This window comes from Rana temporaria, chromosome 8 (assembly GCF_905171775.1).
Source record: "Rana temporaria chromosome 8, aRanTem1.1, whole genome shotgun sequence".
NCBI lineage: Eukaryota > Metazoa > Chordata > Amphibia > Anura > Ranidae > Rana > Rana temporaria.
Window position 1 is genome coordinate 10,326,164 of NC_053496.1, and position 21,148 is coordinate 10,347,311.

The 21,148-nt window shown below is 51.4% G+C and overlaps 1 protein-coding gene across 1 annotated transcript in view; it reads right to left on the minus strand.

Annotated features, from left to right (window-relative positions):
- The window catches only part of LOC120946665 (tetratricopeptide repeat protein 31-like), a 121,529-nt gene extending 102,173 nt beyond the window's left edge, over positions 1–19,356 (minus strand). The window contains exon 1 of the mRNA XM_040361281.1: positions 19,276–19,356. The gene's annotated coding sequence lies outside the window, so the exon portion shown is untranslated. The remainder of the gene's footprint in view (positions 1–19,275) is intronic.
- Between the last annotated feature and the right edge of the window lie 1,792 nt (positions 19,357–21,148).

The following is a 21,148-nucleotide window of genomic DNA, read 5'->3' on the forward strand; positions in this document are numbered from 1 at the left end:
GTACAAGAGCCCCCGTCCCAAGTACAAGAGCCCCCGTCCCAAGTACAAGAGCCCCCGTCCCAAGTACAAGAGTCCCCGTCCCAAGTACAAAAGCCCCCGTCCCAAGTACAAGAGCCCCCGTCCCGAGTATAAGAGTCCCCATCCCAAGTATAAGAGCCCCCGTCCAAAGTACAAGAGACCAGGTCCCACATACAAGAGCCCCGGTCCCACATACAAGAGTACGGCACCCCGTACAAAAGCCCCAGACCCTGCACAAGAGCCCCGGACCCTGCACAAGAGCCCCGGACCCTGCACAAGAGCCCCGGACCCTGCACAAGTGACCACGTCCGTACATTTTAAGGTAATCCTCATACCTTCTTCTAGTTCACCACATCTGACATTCCATCACAAACTCTACAATGTTATGAGATGACACGGCTTATGTCACGGCTCACATACATACTGATCAACTGTTCTTTTGATATTGGAAAGTATTCATACAAGTCTTCTACATTCAAAGAATTTCTGGATTATTTATGCTTCAAAATAAAAAAAAAACAAGAATGTGATTTCTTCTGATCTGTGTATGTTTTCTTTGTTGCCTCTCTGCTGTCAATTAGCGATAATAACTATCCGCGGCTTCTTCCTCCACCCACACAATGTCCTCCATGTGTTCATTCATGTGTGCCCACTCAATTACTCTCAAGGAAAATTGAACACACTTATTAGCTGATAATGCACGCCATATTCTAGCAGACTGCGCCGCTTTCACCGCGGCATTCTGAAGTTGGATTGTTTGTTAAAGAGAGCCCGTCACCAGCTGGCATCTGTAGAAGTCGAAACCCCCCTACTTTGTTATGCGCATGCAGCGTTCATGGATCATAAATGTATTTTATTGGGATTTTATGTGATAATGCAGCCACTGTGCCATCAATTGTCACCACTGTGCCATGCCATCAAACGCAGCCACTGTGCCATCAATTGTCACCACTGTGCCATGCCATCAAACTCAGTCACTGTGCCATGCCATCAAACGCAGCCACTGTGCCATCAATTGTCACCACTGTGCCATGCCATCAAACGCAGTCACTATGCCATGCCATCAAACACAGCCTATGTGCCATCAATTGTCACCCCTGTGCCATGCCATCAAACACAGCCTATGTGCCATCAATTGTCACCCCTGTGCCATGCCATCAAACGCAGCCACTGTGCCATCAATTGTCACCACTGTGCCATGCCATCAAACGCAGTCACTGTGCCATGCCATCAAACACAGCCTATGTGCCATCAATTGTCACCCCTGTGCCATGCCATCAAATGCAGTCACTGTGCCATGCCATCAAAACAGCCTATGTGCCATCAATTGTCACCCCTGTGCCATGCCATCAAACGCAGCCACTGTGCCCATCAATTGTTGCCACTGTGCCAATTGTCGCCACTGTGCCCTTTAATTGTCACCACTGTGCCCATTGATGCCACTGTGCCCTTTAATTGTCGCCGCTGTGCCCATTGTCGCCACTGTGCCCTGTAAAATGCCCCTCCCCCGCCCGGAACGTACCTTTCTGGGGGTCAGCCATCCTCCTTCCACGTCCCTCGATGTCTTCTCCCGCCCTCGATGACGCTTCAGCCAATCAGGTTACCGGTAACCAGAAACGGTGAACCTGATTGGCTGAGACGCCTGTCAGTCTTATCCAAGGAACGCACCCCGTACGTCCCTTAGATAAGCATTCGGAAGTCGACTACAGCCTGAGGGCTGTACTCGGAAAGCCTATCAGAGCCAGCGGCTCTGATAGGCACTTCCACTCAGCCAACCAGCTGCTGTTATTCAGGTGGGTGGCGCTCACCATCCGGCCATCTGAATAGTCGGCGGCAGCGGCGAAAATACATAGATTCATGCAATGCATGAATCTATGTATTTCAGTGGCAGTGCAAGAGCCAGAGGGGGCGGCGCTCCGGCGCCCTCTATGGACGAACCGCCACAGGTCTTGGATAGTGCTAGTTCTGGACAGAGGAAGCAATGACGGCGGACATAGTCCTGTTGGAGGACGAGGGTCCATCACAAAGGCCAAGGAACACACCAGACAGGTCAGGGATAAAGTTGTGGAGAAGTATAAAGCAGGGTTAGGTTAGAAAATAATCTCCCAAGCTTTGAACATCTCACAGAGTTCTGTTCAATCCATCATCCGAAAATGGAAAGAGTATGGCACAACTGCAAACCTACCAAGACATGGCCGTCCACCTAAACTGACAAGGAGAGCATTCATCAGAGAAGCAGCCAAGAGGCCCATGGTAACTCTGGAGGAGCTGCAGAGATCCACAGCTCAGGTGGGAGAATCTGTCCACAGGACAACTACTAGTGGTCTCTCCACAAATCTGCCCTTTATGGAAGAGTGACAAGAAGACAGACATTGGAGAAAGAAAGACATAACAAGTCCTGTTTGCAGTTTGTGAGAAGCCATGTGGGGGAGGGGACACAGCAAACATGTGGAAGAAGGTGCTCTGGTCAGATGACACCAAAATTTTACTTTTTGGCCTAAAAGCAAAACGCTATGTGTGGGGGGAAACTAACACTGCACATCACCCTGAACACACCATCCCCACTGTGAAACATGGTGGTGGCAGCATCATGTGGTGGGGATGCTTTTCTTCAGCAGGGACAGGGAAGATGATCAGAGTTGATGGGAAGATGGATGGAGCCAAATACAGGACAATATTAGAAGAAAACCTGTTATGCCGCGTACACACGATCGGAATTTCCGATGAAGCTGACTTTCATCAGTCTTCCATACACACTATCAGACTAAATTCCGACTGTCCAAAAGGCTGTGACGTAAAACACTACGACGAGCCGGGAAAAATTAAGTTCAATGCTTTCAAGCATGCGTGGATTTTTCTCTGACGGAATTCCACACAGACAATCAGAATTTCCCATCGTTTCTTTTTCCATCGGAAGAATTTAAAACATGTTCTATTTTTTTTACACCGATGGACTTTTTCATCGGAAAAAACGATCGTGTGTACACGGCATTAGAGTCTGCAAAAGACTTGAGACTGGTGATTGGCTGCTGGACCCAGGCATTGTCACTAGGAGGCATACCTGTATGTGACGGGTGTTTTCACCAGCAGAGGAGGCTCAAGGATCTGCAATAAAATGCAGGTATGGTGGGTATATGGGATGGGGGTGGGGTGGACCTTTCCAAGATGGCAGCTTCCAGTCCTAGGACTTTTGGATGTCTACATTACAGGAAAACAACATGAATACAATACATTAGATCAGGCCTCAAAATTTCAAGTCCTGAGATACTAGCCAGGCCTTAAGGGTTACTCGCCACCAGTTGACCCAACCAATCCCTACCCTGCACCACCCCTAATTCCGCCCCTAAACACGCCCTCATAAACTATCTCATGAAATGACACTTACATGTTTTATGCAGAATTAAGTTACAAACTTTATCAGTGCAGCCACACCTGTGCCCATCATTGTAGCCTCTGCTTACTGTGCCCACCATTACGGCCTCTGCTCACTGTGCCCACCATTGCGGCCTTTGCTCACTGTGCCCACCATTGCAGCCTCTGCTCACTGTGCCCACCATTGCAGCCTCTGCTCACTGTGCCCACCATTGCAGCCTCTGCTCACTGCGCCCACCATTGCGGTCTTTACTTACTGTGCCCACCACTGCAGCCTCTGCTCACTGTCCCCACCATTGCGGCCTCAGCTCACTGCGCCCACCATTGCGGCCTCAGCTCACTGCGCCCACCATTGCAGCCTTTACTCACTAAGCCCACCATTGCAGCCTCTGCTCACTGTGCCCACCATTGCAGCCTTTACTCACTGTGCCCACCATTGCAGTCTTTACTCACTGTGCCCACCATTGTAGCCTCTGCTCACCTGTGCATGGGAAGAGGAGCTGGGAGTGGGGGGGGGGGGGAGCGCAGGTACCGAGGGTATGCGGGGGTTGATCGGGAGCCATTCCCCCATCAATCACCCCGGGGAAGAGAAAAGCCGCGGGATTACAGATCAGATAGCCCTCTGTTACAGCTGACTTCACATTGCAATTGCCACCGCTCCACTCGTGGTTACACACAGCCCCGCCTCCTGAACCCGTGCCTGTATCAGATTGACAGAATGCCAGTCCATTGCTGGGACGTGTTCTGTCTATTTGATACGGGCGCGGGGTCAGGAGGAGGGGCTGTGTGTAACCGCGAGAGGAGCGGAGGCAGTTGCAATGTAAAGTCAGCTGTAATGCCGCGTACACACGATAATTTTTCGGCATGAAAAAAACGTCATTTAAAATGATGGTGTGTGGGCATCACATCATTTTTCAGGTTCTGAAAAACGAAAAAAAAAAAAAAAAAAAAAATCGAACATGCTGCATTTTTTAACGTCGTTTTAAACAATGTCGTTTTTCGGGTTGTAAAAAATGATCGTGTGTGGGCTAAAACGATGTTAAAAACCCGCGCATGCTCAGAAGCAAGTTATGAGACGGGAGCGCTCGTTCTGGTAAAACTAGTGTTCATAATGGAGTAAGCACATTCATCACGCTGTAACAGACAGAAAAGCGCGAATCGTCTTTTACTAACACGATATCAGCTAAAGCAGCCCAAAGGCGAATGGAACTTCCCCTTTAGAGTGCCGTCGTATGTGTTGTACGTCACCGCGCTTTGCTAGATCATTTTTTTAAAACGATGGTGTGGGCAACGTCGTTTTAATGATGAAGTTGGAAGAACGTTGTTTTTTCAACATGCTGAAAAACTGCGTTTTTTTTCATGCTGAAAAATGATCGTGTGTACGCGGCATGATAGCGGGTTATCAGCTCTGTAATCCCGTGGCTTTTCTCTTCCCCGGGGTGATCGATGGAAGAAAGGCTCCCGATCAATCCCTGCATGCCGGCGGTACCCGCGCTCCCTTCCCCCCCCCCCCCCCCACTCACAGCTCCTCCCCAGAAACAATTTTCCACTCACAAAATGCGAGCAGGCGAGTGGAAAATTTGAGGGCTGCAGTAGATTCATATATAAATTTGACCTACTGACTTTCCATCAAATGATTGTATACTTTGGCAGTCCGGGGCTCCCCCACTCTTGTAGAACCTCAAAGGCCCAGATTCACAGAGAGCAAGGCGCACATTACGCCGCCGTAGAGCAAACACCGTATGCCACGCCAACGTAGCGTGGAGAGGCAAGCATTGCATTCAGCAAGCCAGTGCTCCCAACGCTGCGCCAGCGTGGCGTGGGTTTCGAAGGCGCACGCCGGCGTAGGTGGAAGTGGGCGTGAGCCCATGCAAATGAGGCGTGACTAGGGGGTGCAACGGATCAAAAAACTCACGGTTCGGATCGTTCATCGGATCAGGAGTCACGGATCGGATCGGCAAAAAAATAATAATAATTCTCCCCCACTGTAATATACACATCCCCCCCCCACTGTTCACCCCCCCCACCAACTATAGTACCCCCTCGGTCTCTTGCCTCAGGGCTCAGGGCAAGAGACCCCCCCTCCTCTCAGGGCAAGAGACCCCCCCTCCTCCTCTCAGGGCAAGAGACCCCCCCCTCGGGCAGTACAGGCACTCCCAGCGTGTGTCCCACGAGTGCGGGCTCCTTCTCTGTGGGTGTAAACAGAGGAGGGCCGCCGCCGGGTGTACCAAGATGGCCGCGGCTCCGGAGCTAGGCCGAAGCCGCGGCCTTTTCTAATGTTATTCCTGCGGCTCCGAAGCTAGGCCGAAGCCGCGGCCTTTCCTAGCGTTATGGCCGCGGCTCCGGAGGTGGGCCGAAGCCGCGGCCATAACGTTAGGAAAGGCAGCGGCTTCGGCCTAGCTCCGGAGCCGCGGACATAACATTAGGAAAGGCCGCGGCTTCGGCCTAGCTCCGGAGCCGCGGCAATCCACGGATCACAGTGTATTCCGATTCGAAGGGGGTGACCCGTTCGGATCACGGATCAACTGTGATCCGTTGCACCCCTAGGCGTGACCCCATGCAAATGATGGGCCGAGCGCCAGACAGGTACGTATCACGAACTGCGCATGCGCCGTGACGTGGACGCATGCACAGCACCCCCCTGCGCCTGCTCACAACCACGCCGGTGATCTGCCAATATGGTTCCGGCTATCCAGATGGCTCCTGTAAGGACTACGCAGGCGCAATCCTTGCCGACGGAAAGCTCCGAACCTTGGCCGGCATCCAGGGCGACGTGGAATTTGAGGAAAGTGGACAGTCGGCCTCACGTCCTCGCTTCGCTCGCTCGGCCTACTGGCTCTTTTTTTAACATCCTCCAATCCACGGGGATGTTAAGGAATGAGCCTGGATGCCGGTCGAGGTTTGGAGATTTCTGTCGGCAAGGATTGCGCCTGCGCAGTCCTTACAGGAACCATCTGGATAGGGGAACCATACCGACAAGTCACCGGCACAACTGCCTAAGCTACGCCGGATCACCGAGTACGCCGTGAACATAACGTACGCCCAGCCAGACACACGTCCAACGCACAATACGCCGGCTTGTGTTCCCTGGTGCAGACCTGTGCATGTCTGTTGCCAGGTTGCACCTCCTTTATGGGGAATAACTTCACGCCGGACGTACAACTTACGCGCATCTCGCGTAGCCTGCGCCGGGCACACGCACGTTCGTGAATCGGCGTATTTCCCTCATTTGCATGTTTGAATGGCTAATCAATGGGAGCGGCACCATGCGCCCAGCCCATATGTGCGCCCACCCTACGCCGGCGTGTGCAAGCTACGTCGGCGGGGTGTAGCCTGTTTTTAGGCGCATGTTGGTTCGTGGGTCTGCCGCACACATACGCCGGCGCACATTTGCGTAACGTGTTATACGTCGGCGTAAGTGCTTTGTGAATCCGGGCCAAAGTCTCTCTACTATCCAGACAATGGAGATTCCTTTATGATCAGATATGACAAGTTCTGAATTTCGCCTTCCCAGCCAAATGCCTGAAGGCCAAAGTAATCAGCAGACGGGGATTTCCACCTGTGTGGCAATTTCTCTTTACCGCGTAACAGATTACAAAATCAACCTAAAGTATGAAGAACATTTCTCTGTAGACGGTGGAATGGAATCCCCCCCCCCCCCCGACGTTCTTCAGACTTCAGAAAAGTAACAGGTCCACTTTTAGCCGAGACCACGAAGAGAACCGACTCCTCCAGAACAAGTCTGACTACAACACAAAGGGCTCTTTCACACGGGCGCTCCGTGCTCCTCTACGGAGCCGCGGATGTCAGCGGTGACATGCCCGCTGACATCCGACCCGCTCCGATCCGCCAAAGTGTGACGGAGGAAAAACCTACTTTTCCATCCGTCTGGCGGATCGGATCGGGTGAACACGGACAGACGGGCCGTGTTCATCCGATCCCCCATAGGGGAGAGCGGAGAAAAGACAGGGTGTGCGGGGACCGCCCTGTCATCCGCCAGCTCAGCAGGGGGTCAACGGAGCGATCCCCGCTGAGCAAGCGGAGGTTCACGGGGCGAATCATTACTGATCCGCCCCGTGTGAAAGGGGCCAAAGTCAGGACACATTAACCACTTAAGCCCCGGACCATATTGCTGGTCAAAGACCAGAGCACTTTTTGCGATTCGGCGCTGCGTCGCTTTAACTGACAATTGCGCGGTCGTGCGACGTGGCTCCCGAACAAAATTGGCGTCCTTTTTCCCCCACAAATAGAGCGTTCTTTTGGTGGTATTTGATCACCTCTGCGGTTTTTAGTTTTTGCGCTATAAACAAAAATAGAGCGTCAATTTTGAAAAAAAATAATATTTTTTACTTTTTACCATAAAAAAATATCCCCCAAAAATATATAAAAAAAATGTTTTAGGCCGATACGTATTCTTCTACCTATTTTTCATAAAAAAAATTAAAATTGTAATAAGCGTTTATTGATTGGTTTGCGCAAAAGTTATAGCATTTACAAAATAGGGGATAGTTTTATGGCTTTTTTATTAATATTTTTTTTTTACTAGTAATGGCGGCGATCAGCGATTTTTTTCGGTACTGCGACATTATGGCGGAAACTTCGAACACTTTTGACACATTTTTGGGACCATTGGCATTTTTATAGCGATCAGTGCTATAAAAATGCATTGGGGTAGATTCACATACGCCGCCGTAATTTGAATTCCGCGCCCGCGTATCTTTACGCCGACTCACAAAGGCAGTTACGCTGAAAAAATAGGCTTCCTCCACCGACGTAACTTGATTGCGGCGGCGTAGAATTGTGTGCAATATAACTTTGGCCGCTAGGGGCGCTTCCGTTGTTGTCGGCGTAGAATATGCTAATTTCCTAGATACGCCGATTCACAAACGTACGTGCGCCCGGCGTTCGTTTTTTACGTCGTTTGCGTTAAGGCTTTTTCGGCGTAAGGCTGCTCCTGCTATTAGGAGGCGCAGCCAATGTTAAGTATGGACGTCGTTCCCGCTTCGAAATTTGAATTATTTACGTCGTTTGCGTAAGTCGTTCGCAAATAGGGCTGGACGTAATTTACGTTCACGTCGAAACCAATACGTCGTTACGCCGTACTTGGAAGTAATGCACACTGGGATATGTACACGTCAGGTCATCACATATTACCATAAAACACGCCCCCCTTCCCCATTTGAATTACGCGCGCTTACGCCGGCCCCATTTACGCTACGCCGCCGCGACTTACGGAGCAAGTGCTTTGTGAATACTGCACTTGCTCCTGTAAGTTGCGGAGGCGTAGCGTAAATACACTACGCTGCGCCGCCGTAACTTATAGCGTAGCTACCTGAATCTACCCCATTGATTACTATAAAAATGCCACTGGCAGGGAAGGGGTTAACACCAGGGGGCGAGGAAGGGGTTAATTATGTTCCCTGGGTGTGTTCTAACTGTAGGGGGGGTGGGACTGGTCGGCATGTAGCTAACACTGGAATCATATCCTAATGCCGCCTACACACGACCGCTATTCATGTCATGAAGAAAAAAAAACGACGTTTTTCTTGACGTGATTCCTCTCTGCCCGCCTTGCCTACACACGATCGTGATAAAAAATGCTCTAGCAAAGCACGGTGACGTACAACACGTACGACGGCACTATAAAGGGGAAGTTCCATTCGAATGGCGCCACCCTTTGGGCTGCTTTTGCTAATTTCCCCGTCTCGCAACTTGCACGTTTTATTCCCCCTCGTTAAAGCCTACACACGACCGTTTCTCACGGCATGAAAAAGAACGACGTGAAAAACGACGAGAAAAAATAGAGCATGTTCTAAAAAAATAAATAAAAAAAAATCGGGCATTTTTCTCGTCAAGAAAAATGCTCTGGAGCCTACAAGCGACCGTTTTTCACGACCAATTAAAAAAATAGCATTGTTCTCGCTTTAACGAGGGGGAAAAAAACTTGCATGCTCAGGAGCAAGTTATGACAGGGTTTGACAAATTTGCTTGGAATCTAGGAGCCAACTAAAAAAGTTAGGAGCCGGAAAACGCGCCCCGTCCTGCCGAGCTCGCGCGCAGAAGCGAACACATACGTGAGCAGCGCCCACATATCAAAATGGTATTCAAACCACACATGTGAGGTATCGCCGCGATTGTTAGAGCGAGAGCAATAATTCTAGCCCTGGCCCCACTATGTAACTCAAAACATGCAACCTGTAGAATTTTTTAAACGTCTCCTATGGAGATTTTAAAAGGTAAAAAGTTTGTCGGCATTCCACGAGCGGGCGCAATTTTGAAGCGTGACATGTTGGGTATCAATTTACTCGGCGTAACATTATCTTTCATAATATAAAAAAAAATTGGGATAACTTTACTATTTACTGTCTTATTTTTAAATTAAAACAAGTGTATTTTTTCCCAAAAAAAGTGCGCTTGTAAGACCGCTGCGCAAATACGGCCCGACAGAAAGTATTGAAACGACCGCCATTTTATTCTCTAGGGTGTTAGAATAAAAAATATATATAATGTTTGGGGGTTCTAATTAGAGGGAATGAGATGGCAGTGAAAACAGTGAAAAATTACACATTACTGTGTTTTACTTGTAATGCCAATGGCCACCACCAGATGGCGCCAGGCGGGGGAGGTGGGGGCGCAGGGAGAGACAGGATCCTGTGCCTCCGAACGCCCCCACCTCCCCCGCCGCGCTATCGCGGCGGGCCCGCAACGGCCGGTAATTGAGGCCGCGGCTTTGTAGGCCGCAAAGCCGCGGCCTCAATTACCGGCGGGAGCCAGGTCACAATTTCTTGTCGCAATTGCGACCTGGCGCCCAGATTTTGCCGAGCCCCGAGTTATGAGACAGGGAAATTAGCAAAAGCAGCCCAAAGGGCACGACCGCGCAATTGTCAATTAAAGCGACGCAGTGCCGAATCGCAAAAAAGGGGCCTGGTCCTTTAGCTGCATATTGGTCCGGGTCTTCAGTGGTTAAAGTGGTCGTAAAACCTTTACAGCCACTTTAGCCTACAGGAAAGCCTAGATGAAGACTCACCCGTAGGTACAAGAAATATCTCCCAGACCTTCACGGTCTAGATGTTTGCAAATCGCCGTAGGGTGATGTCTTCTGCGCATGCGCCGGAGTTAGAGAGGGCAAGCTGTGCCGTTTCTATCTCGGGTCATGCCGCTAAAGGCGTCTGGAGAGCGGAGGTTACTCAATATTTACCCCCCCCCCCCCCCCCATTAGCTTTGAAAATGAAATTCAGTGGTTTTGTCTCGTCCTTCAGAATGGAAATGAAATGAAATGAAAGCCTTCAAACTATGAAAGTGAAAGTATTAGACCGTCTGACGGAAACCACCAGGAGGAAAGTGAAAGTGCGACCTACAGGAAGAAGCAGAGTCAGGTCTATTACTCACTGACAGTACTTGTCATGGCCGGGAATGACTGGAGGAGCACAGTCCCCGCCCCCTGCTTGTGATTGGAGAAATCATAAATCCCGCCCCTTGTGTCCAATCACTGTGCTGTGATTTGTTATAGAGCACAAGCTGATGTTTGGGAAGGGAGAGTGTCCCTGAATGGTAGTTTGGAAATTTTGTCACCCTAGCTGGGAAAAGTGGGGGGGGGGGGTCGCAAACTGGTGGCCCTCCAGCTGTTGTGAAACTACAAGTCCCATCATGTCTCTGCCTGTGGGAGGAGTCAGGCTTGTAACTGTCAGCCTTGCAATGCCTCATGGGAATTGTAGTTTCACAACAGCTGGAGAGCCACCAGTTTGAGACCCCTGCGTCACTCTGGAGCAGTGGTCTCCAAACTGCGGCCCCTGGGGTGCTTTTTTTATTTATTGGCACCAATGATGGGGCAGAATTCCTCCCAATGACACCAATGATGTGGCCCTTTGCTTGATTTTATCTGGCCCATGGGGTGCTTTTTTATTCATTGGCACCAATGATGGGGCAGAATTCCTCCCAATGATGGGGCAGAATTCCTCCCAATGATGGGGAAGAATTCCTCCCAATGACTTCAATGATGGGGCAGAATTCCTCCCAATGACCCCAATGATGGGGCAGAATTCCTCCCAATGACCCCAATGATGGGGAAGAATTCCTCCCAATGACCCCAATGATGGGGCAGAATTCCTCCCAGTGATGGGGCACCAGTGATGGGGCAGAATTCCTCCCAGTGATGGGGCAGAATTCCTCCCAATGATGGGACAGAATTCCTCCCAATGAGGCAGAATTCCTCCCAATGATGGGGCAGAATTCCTCCCAATGATGGGGCAGAATTTCTCCCAATGATGGGGCAGAATTCCTCCCAATGATGGGGCAGAATTTCTCCCAATGATGGGGCAGAATTCCTCCCAATGATGGGGCAGAATTTCTCCCAGTGATGGGGCAGAATTCCTCCCAATGATGGGGCAGAATTCCTCCCAGTGATGGGGCAGAATTCCTCCCAGTGATGGGGCAGAATTCCTCCCAATGATGGGGCAGAATTCCTCCCAATGATGGGGAAGAATTCCTCCCAATGACCCCAATGATGGGGCAGAATTCCTCCCAATGACCCCAATGATGGGGCAGAATTCCTCCCAATGACCCCAATGATGGGGAAGAATTCCTCCCAATGACCCCAATGATGGGGCAGAATTCCTCCCAGTGATGGGGCACCAGTGATGGGGCAGAATTCCTCCCAGTGATGGGGCAGAATTCCTCCCAATGATGGGACAGAATTCCTCCCAATGAGGCAGAATTCCTCCCAATGATGGGGCAGAATTCCTCCCAGTGATGGGGCAGAATTTCTCCCAGTGATGGGGCAGAATTCCTCCCAATGATGGGGCAGAATTTCTCCCAGTGATGGGGCAGAATTCCTCCCAATGATGGGGCAGAATTCCTCCCAGTGATGGGGCAGAATTCCTCCCAGTGATGGGGCAGAATTCCTCCCAATGATGGGGCAGAATTCCTCCCAATGATGGGGCAGAATTCCTCCCAATGATGGGGCAGAATTCCTCCCAATGATGGGGCAGAATTCCTCCCAATGATGGGGCAGAATTCCTCCCAATGATGGGGCAGAATTCCTCCCAATGACACCAATGATGTGGCCCTTTGCTTGATTTTATCTGGCCCATGGGGTGCTTTTTTATTCATTGGCACCAATGATGGGGCAGAATTTTCTTCCCAATGACCCCAATGATGGGGCAGAATTCCTCCCAGTGATGGGGCAGAATTCCTCCCAATGATGGGGAAGAATTCCTCCCAATGACCCCAATGATGGGGCAGAATTCCTCCCAATGATGGGGCAGAATTCCTCCCAGTGATGGGGCAGAATTCCTCCCAGTGATGGGGCAGAATTCCTCCCAGTGATGGGGCAGAATTCCTCCCAGTGATGGGGCAGAATTCCTCCCAATGATGGGGCAGAATTCCTCCCAATGATGGGGCAGAATTCCTCCCAGTGATGGGGCAGAATTCCTCCCAGTGATGGGGCAGAATTCCTCCCAATGATGGGGCAGAATTCCTCCCAGTGATGGGGCAGAATTCCTCCCAGTGATGGGGCAGAATTCCTCCCAGTGATGGGGCAGAATTCCTCCCAGTGATGGGGCAGAATTCCCCCAATGATGGGACAGAATTCCTCCCAATGATGGGGCAGAATTCCTCCCAATGATGGGGCAGAATTCCTCCCAATGATGGGGCAGAATTCCTCCCAATGACGGGGCAGAATTCCTCCCAATGACGGGGCAGAATTCCTCCCAGTGATGGGGCAGAATTCCTCCCAGTGATGGGGCAGAATTCCTCCCAGTGATGGGGCAGAATTCCTCCCAATGATGGGGCAGAATTCCTCCCAATGATGGGGCAGAATTCCTCCCAATGATGGGGCAGAATTCCTCCCAATGATGGGGCAGAATTCCTCCCAATGATAGGGCAGAATTCCTCCCAATGATGGGGCAGAATTCCTCCCAATGATGGGGCAGAATTCCTCCCAATGATGGGGCAGAATTCCTCCCAGTGACACCAATGATGGGGCAGAGATCCTCCCAATGAAACCGCAATCATCCCATATGTGAGGTATCACTGTGAACCTCAGATGATGGGCAGTAATTCCAGCACCAGACCTCCTCTGTAAATCTTAAGTGGTAACCTGTAAAGGCTTTTAAATCGTCGCCTGTGGTTAGTAAAATTTACGTTATTTGTCGCTGTTACATGGGCGTGGCCCAATTTTAAAGCGTGACATGTTTGGTATCTATTTATGCGGCGTAACAACTCTTATAATTTACCCCAAAAAAATGGTCATGTATTGTGTTTTGTTTTTTTTCAAATGCAGCCACTGTGCCTATAAAGTGCAGCAACTGTGCCCATCAAATGCAGCCACTGTGCCCATCAAGTGCAACAACTGTACCCATCAAATGCAGCAACTGTGCCCATAAAATGCAGCCACTGTGCCCATCAAGTGCAACAACTGTGCCCATAAAATGCAGCCTCACTGTGCCCATCAAATGCAGCCACTGTGCCCATCAAATGCACTCTCCCTGTGCCCATCAAATGCACTCTCCCTGTGCCCATCAAATTCAGCCTCACTGTGCCCATCAAATGCACTCTCATTGTGCCCATCAAATTCAGCCTCACTGTGCCCATCAAATTCAGCCTCACTGTGCCCATCAAATTCAGCCTCACTGTGCCCATCAAATGCAGCCACTGTGCCCATCAAATGCAGCCACTGTGCCCATCAAATGCAGCCACTGTGCCCCATCAGATGCAGCCTCACTGTGCCCATAAAATGCAGCCATTGAGCTCATCAATTGCAGCCACTGTGCCCATCAAAGGCAGCCACTGTGCCCATCAAAGGCAGCCACTGTAACCCCCCGGTGGCATTTAACCAGCACCCCCACCCGCTCATTGTCTGACCGTCACTTATACCATCTTAGTGGCGGGTCAGGCAGCGGGTGACGGCGGCGGCGAAGCTGGCCCTGGAAGAGACTGCAGTGCTGCAAAGACTTGAGACCTCTGAATGGAAGTGTCCTCATGGCCCAGCAATGGTTAAATGACAATCATGCGCACAGCGTTATAATCCGCGAGATGTGATGGAATGATCATGTGCACCTTATCACTGAATCCAGATCAGCTCATGTGATCCCTCATTGTGATCCTAGGAGGATCCGAGGAATAAATCCTCATCAGACATCGACTCCCACCGAAGATCTCAGCGCGATCGGCATGAACAATCCGAGACATGCAGCATCTCGTCTCCTGCAACGGGTGCCAACCAGCCTGTGCCAGCCTGTGCCATTCCAACATTCCACACAACGATCCGTCCCTCATCACCAGATACAACGCATCCAATGTCAGATCATCGGCAGACCGCCGATCACCAAACTACAAGGGATCAGAGATTGACATTCCTCGATCGTTTATATCTATTGGGATGAAATCTGATACTTCAAATTGTTTCATTGTAACAAAATGAGGAAAAACAGGAAATACAGGGAATTGTTCCAAGATACACAGAGATACAGAGCGAATACAGTGCCTGGAAAAAGTATTCATACCCCTTGAGATTTCCCACATTTTCTCATGTTACAGCCCAAAACGTAAATGTATTTTATTGGGATTTCATGTGATGGACCAACACAAAGTGTCACATAATTGTGGAAGGAAAATGATAAATGGTTTTCATTTTTTTTTTACAACTAAATATGTGAAAAGTGTGGGGGGCATTTGTATGGCGCCCCCCGGAGTCAATACTTTGTAGAACCTCCTTTCTCTGCAATTACAGCTGCAAGTTTTTTTGGGGGGTCTCTACCAGCTTTGCACATCTAGAGAGGAACATTTCTCCTCATTCTTCTTCTTTGTAAAATATCTCAAGTTCTGTCAGATTGGATGGAGAGCGTCTGTGATCAGCAATTTTCAAGTCTTCCCACAGATTCTCAATGGGATTTAGGTCTGGACTGTGACTGGGCCATTCTAACCCATGAATATGCTTTGATCTAAACCATTCCATTGTAGCTCTGGCTGTATCTTTAGGGTCGTTGTCCTGCTGGAAGGTGAACCTCCGCCCCGGTCTCAAGTCTTTTGCAGAATCTTTTGCAGAATCTTAGAAGAAAACAGGTTTTCTTCTAAGATTGTCCTGTATTTGTCTCCATCCATCTTCCCATCAACTCTGACCAGCTTCCCTGTCCCTGCTGAAGAAAAGCATCCCCACCACATGATGATGCTGCCACCACCATGTTTCACGGTGGGGATGGTGGGTTCAGGGTGATGTGCAGTGTTAGTTTTCCCCACACATAGGGCCAGATTCACAGAGAGCGGGCGCACATTACGCCGCCGTAACGCAAACAATATACGCTACGCCAAACGCAGAGAGGCAAGCATGGAATTCACCAAGCCAGTGCTCCCTACACTGCCCTGGGTTTCGAAGGCGTACGCCGGCGTAGGTGGAAGTGGGCGTGACCCATGCAAAATATGGGCCGAGCGCCAGATACGTATCACGAACTGCGCATGCGCCGAGACGTGGATGCATCCCCATGCTCACAACCATGTCGGAACAACTGTCTAAAATACGCCGGATCACTGCGTACGGCGTGAACGTAACCTGCGCCCAGCCAGACACGTCCAACGTAAAATACGCCGGCTTGTGTTCCCTGGTGCAGACCTTTGCATGTCTGCTGCTGAGTTACACCTCCTTTATGGGGAATAACTTTACGCCGGATGTACAACTTCCGCGCACTGCGTCAGGCGCACGTATGTTCGTGAATCGCCGTATTTCCCTCATTTGCATATTTGAATGGGTAATCAATGGGAGCAGCACCATGTGTCCAGCCTAAATGTGCGCCGACCCTACGCCGGCGTAGGCAAGTTACGTCGGCGGGATGAAGCCTGTTTTTAGGCGCATCTTAGTTTGTGGGTCCGGCGCACAGATACGACGGCGCACACATTTTACTTACGTCGGCGTAAGTGCTTTGTGAATCCGGGCCATAGTGTTTTGCTTTTAGGCCAAAAAGTTAAATTTTGGTGTCATGTGACCAGAGCACCTTCTTCCACATGTTTGCTGTGTCCCACTCCCCACATGTTTGCTGTGTCCCCTCCCCCACATGGCTTCTCACAAACTGCAAACAGGACTTCTTATGTCTTTCTTTCTCCAATGTCTTTCTTCTTGTCACTCTTCCATAAAGGGCAGATTTGTGGAGAGACCACTAATAGTTGTCCTGTGGACAGATTCTCCCCCCTGAGCTGTGGATCTCTGCAGCTCCTCCAGAGTTACCATGGGCCTCTTGGCTGTTTTTCTGATGAATGCTCTCCTTGCCCGGCCCGGTCAGTTTAGGTGGACGGCCATGTCTTGGTAGGTTTGCAGTTGTGCCATACTCTTTACATTTTCAGATCATGGATTGAACAGAGCTCCTTTTAAATGTTCAAAGCTTGGGAGATTTTTTTATAACCTAACCCTGCTTTATACTTCTCCACAACTTTATCCCTGACCTGTCTGGTGTGTTCCTTGGCCTTCATGATGCTGATTATCTCTAACAAACCTCTGAGGACCTCACAGAACATCTGTATTTATACTGAGATTAAATGACACACAGGTGGACTCTATTTACTAATTAGGTGACTTCTGAAGGCAATTGGTTCTACTAGATTTTAGTTATCAGAGTAAAGGGGGCTGAATACAAATGCCCCCCCCCCCACACACTTTTCACATATTTATTTGTAAGAAATGTTGAAAACCATTTATTATTTTCCTTCCACTTCACAGTTATGGGCCACTTTGTGTTGGTCCATCACATAAAATCCCAATAAAATATATTTAAGTTTTTGGATGTAACATGACAGAATGTGGAGAATTTTTCCCTTTCAGTGACGGGTCTAAATACATGTGATGCGTCTTTTTCCTCTCCTGGTAACTGGCTTTCCATTGGCTAAAACAAAACTGCTCATTTCTGAAATCACCTGAGAATGTGCCCAATGGGGACCCTTTGTCAGGACAGATAGTGTGTGCGTCTAGCTGATCATGAGATCTGCCAGCACAGTACAGACAGGGTTAATTAGGGGAAACTCCCTTCCTCCTCCTTTGGGCTTATGTAGATGCAGGAGGGGAGGTCAGTGTGGGGACCCCCCCAGTGCTGTGTACAGCCGACTACAGATGACAATGATGGATAATAATAGATGATATGAGTATGATGAGGATGATGTATAATGGATGATGATGAATGAGGAGGATGAAGAAGGATAATGAGGATAATGAAGATGATGGATGATAGGTGACACACGTGTAGAGATTTGATGTTCGGATTGCACAGAGGAACGTGGAGTGGGGACCGAGGGACGCGGAATGGGGACCGAGGGACGCGGAGTGGGGACCGAGGGACGCGGAGTGGGGACCGAGGGACGCGGAATGGGGACAGGACCTCCTATCACTCTTAGTCCTTTCCAAATCGGGACATGTAGTAGGGACTGAGGGACGTGGCGTGGGGACTGAGAGACGCATGATGGGGGGAGGAGCCAGGGTCACTCTGATTGGAGGAGATCTCAGTGGACGGAGAGGAGGATCAATGGGCGGGGAACAAAATTAGTGGGCGGGGAGAGGAATCAGTGGATGGGGAGGCGGATCAGTGGGCAGGGAGAATGATCAGTGGGTGGGGAGAGGGATCAGTGGGTGGGGAGGAGGTTCAGTGGGAGGGGAGGGGAGAAGGATCACTGGGAGGGGAGAAGGATAAGTGGGAGGGGAGAGGAATCAGTGGGCGGGGAGAGGAATCAGTGGGCGGGGAGAGGAATCAGTGGGCGGGGAGAGGAATCAGTGGGCGGGGAGGAGGTTCAGTGGGCAGGGAGAATGATCAGTGGGCGGGGAGAGGGATCAGTGGGTGGGGAGGAGGTTCAGTGGGAGGGGAGGGGAGAAGGATAAGTGGGAGGGGAGAAGGATCAGTGGGAGAGGAGAAGGATCAGTGGGAGGGGAGAAGGATCAGTGGGAGGGGAGAAGGATCAGTGGGCGGGGAGAGGAATCAGTGGGCGGGGAGAGGAATCAGTGGGCGGGGAGAGGAATCAGTGGGCGGGGAGAGGAATCAGTGGGCGGGGAGAGGAATCAGTGGGCGGGGAAGAGGATCAGTGGGAGGGGAAGAGGATCAGTGGGCGGGAAGAGGATCTGTGGAAGGATCAGTGGGAGGAGAGAAGGATCATTGGGCGGGGAGGAAGATTAGTGGGCGGGGAGTTAGATAAGTGGGCGGAGAGGAAGATCAGTGGGATGAAAGGGGAGAGGGATCAGTGGGTGGGGAGAGGGATCAGTGGGCGGGGAGAGGAATCAGTGGGCGGGGAGAGGAATCAGTGGGCGGGGAGAGGAATCAGTGGGCGGGGAGAGGAATCAGTGGGCGGGGAGAGGAATCAGTGGGCGGGGAGAGGAATCAGTGGGCGGGGAGGAGGATCAGTGGGTGGGGAGAAGGATCAGTGGGTGGGGAGAAGGATCAGTGGGTGGGGAGAAGGATCAGTGGGCGGGGAGGAGGATCAGTGGGTGGGGAGAAGGATCAGTGGGTGGGGAGAAGGATCAGTGGGTGGGGAGAGGGATCAGTGGGAGGGGAGGAAGTTCAGTGGGAGGAGGGAGGGATCAGTGGGAGGGGAGAAGGAATCAGTGGGAGGGGAGGAGGATGAGTGGGAGGGGAGAAGGAATCAGTGAGAGGGGAGGGATCAGTGGGCGGGGAGGAGGATCAGTGGGCGGGGAGGAAGTTCAGTGGGCGGGGAGGAAGTTCAGTGGGCGGGGAGGAAGTTCAGTGGGCGGGGAGGAAGTTCAGTGGGCGGGGAGATGATCTATACAAAGTATCACATTCCATATACAATGTATCTGTAGAAAAGGAAACATTCCCGGATGTCGGATCTCCGTACAGAGGAGTGGAGGAGGGGATCTCTCCGCACTCTCCCCGGTATATTCTCTCCCCTCCCCCCGGCTCTCACCTGTCCCGCTCCCTCTGTCGGTCCATTCTCTCTCTCCGCTCTCCGCCTTCCGTCTTCCACACTCAGCCCGCTCCAGCCCCGCCCACCGGCTGTCATTCAGCCCGCCCACCACATACCAATCTATTGGCGTAATACCCCGCCCCTCTCCGGATAACCCCGCCCCCTGCACAGCTCTATAGGACGGACGGTGACCACGCGTAGCTCCGCCCCGAATGTCCGCTCTGTGTTGTCACCCCGAGAGTTCAAGGGGCTGCGAGGGGGGGAAGGGATGGAACCTCCTGACATCAGCCAATCACAGTCATCACTGAGACTAGTCAGAGAGTGCAGACTTACTACAGGCGGGGAAGGGGGGAACCCCGGGCATCCCTACTCCCGGGGCACCCCCCAGAAAGAGCGACTTGTGAACCCACCAGGCTGGACTGAGGCCATAGAAATGCATTCCAGAAGCGCGTTTTTGATGCGTTTTTGGTGCGTTTTTTCCTAACCTTAAAGGGCCAGCTCCCATCACATGCAGTCCTGTGCGTTTTCCCCTCCTAACCTTCAATAAGGACATGTGCGTTCCGGAGCGTTTTTGATGCGTTTCACAGCGTTCCAGTAAAGTCCACTCCAGGAAAAATGCTGCGTGTTCTATTTTTATTTTTTTCCTGGGACGCACCGGTGGGAACGACGCCATCAAAGACCCTACAACCTACTTTCCAGGGGCAGCTGGTGCTTCGATTTGGGGGTGGGGGGGGACAATAAAAACACCTGACTCCCCTCCCCTGTCGCTTGGTCGATCAGCGAGCACGCCCCCCCCCCCCCCCCCCATAGCTCGTCCATTCGATCCGCACATACCCCATCCAGGTCGCAGACAGCTTGAAATCCATGTGTCTGGCGCCCTGCGTGTAGATTAGGGGCCCAGTGCATGGATTAGGGGGGCGGAGCTGCTGCGTTTGATGGTACAGTGGCTGCGTTCGATGGGCACAGTGGCTGCGTTCGTTGGGCACAGTGGCTGCGTTCGATGGGCACAGTGGCTGTGTTCGATGGGCACAGTGGCTGCGTTTGATGGCACAGTGACTGCGTTTGATGGGCACAGTGACTGCATTTGATGGGCACAGTGGCTGCGTTAGATGGGCACAGTGGCTGCGTTCGTTGGGCACAGTGGCTGCGTTCGTTGGGCACAGTGGCTGCGTTCGTTGGGCACAGTGGCTGCGTTCGATGGGCACAGTGGCTGCGTTCGATGGGCACAGTGGCTGCGTTCGATGGGCACAGTGACTGCGTTCGATGGCACAGTGACTGCGTTTGATGGGCACAGTGACTGCGTTTGATGGGCACAGTGGCTGCGTTAGATGGGCACAGTGGCTGCGTTCGTTAGGCACAGTGGCTGCGTTCGATGGGCACAGTGGCTGCGTTCGATGGGCACAGTGGCTGCGTTCGATGGGCACAGTGACTGCGTTCGATGGGCACAGTGACTGCGTTCGATGGGCACAGTGGCTGCGTTTGATGGCACAGTGACTGCGTTTGATGGGCACAGTGACTGCGTTTGATGGGCACAGTGGCTGCGTTAGATGGGCACAGTGGCTGCGTTCGTTGGGCACAGTGGCTGCGTTCGTTGGGCACAGTGGCTGCGTTCGATGGGCACAGTGGCTGCATTCGATGGGCACAGTGGCTGCATTTGATGGGCACAGTGGCTGCATTTGATGGGCACAGTGGCTGCATTTGATGGGCACAGTGGCTGCATTTGATGGGCACAGTGGCTGCATTTGATGGGCACAGTGGCTGCGTTTGGTAAATATTAAAGCAGAACGCCAGCCTGAAATATTGTTTACAAATTCCAGTTATGTCTACATTGTAGACATTATGGGGCCCTCAGTAGACATCATATTGCCCACAT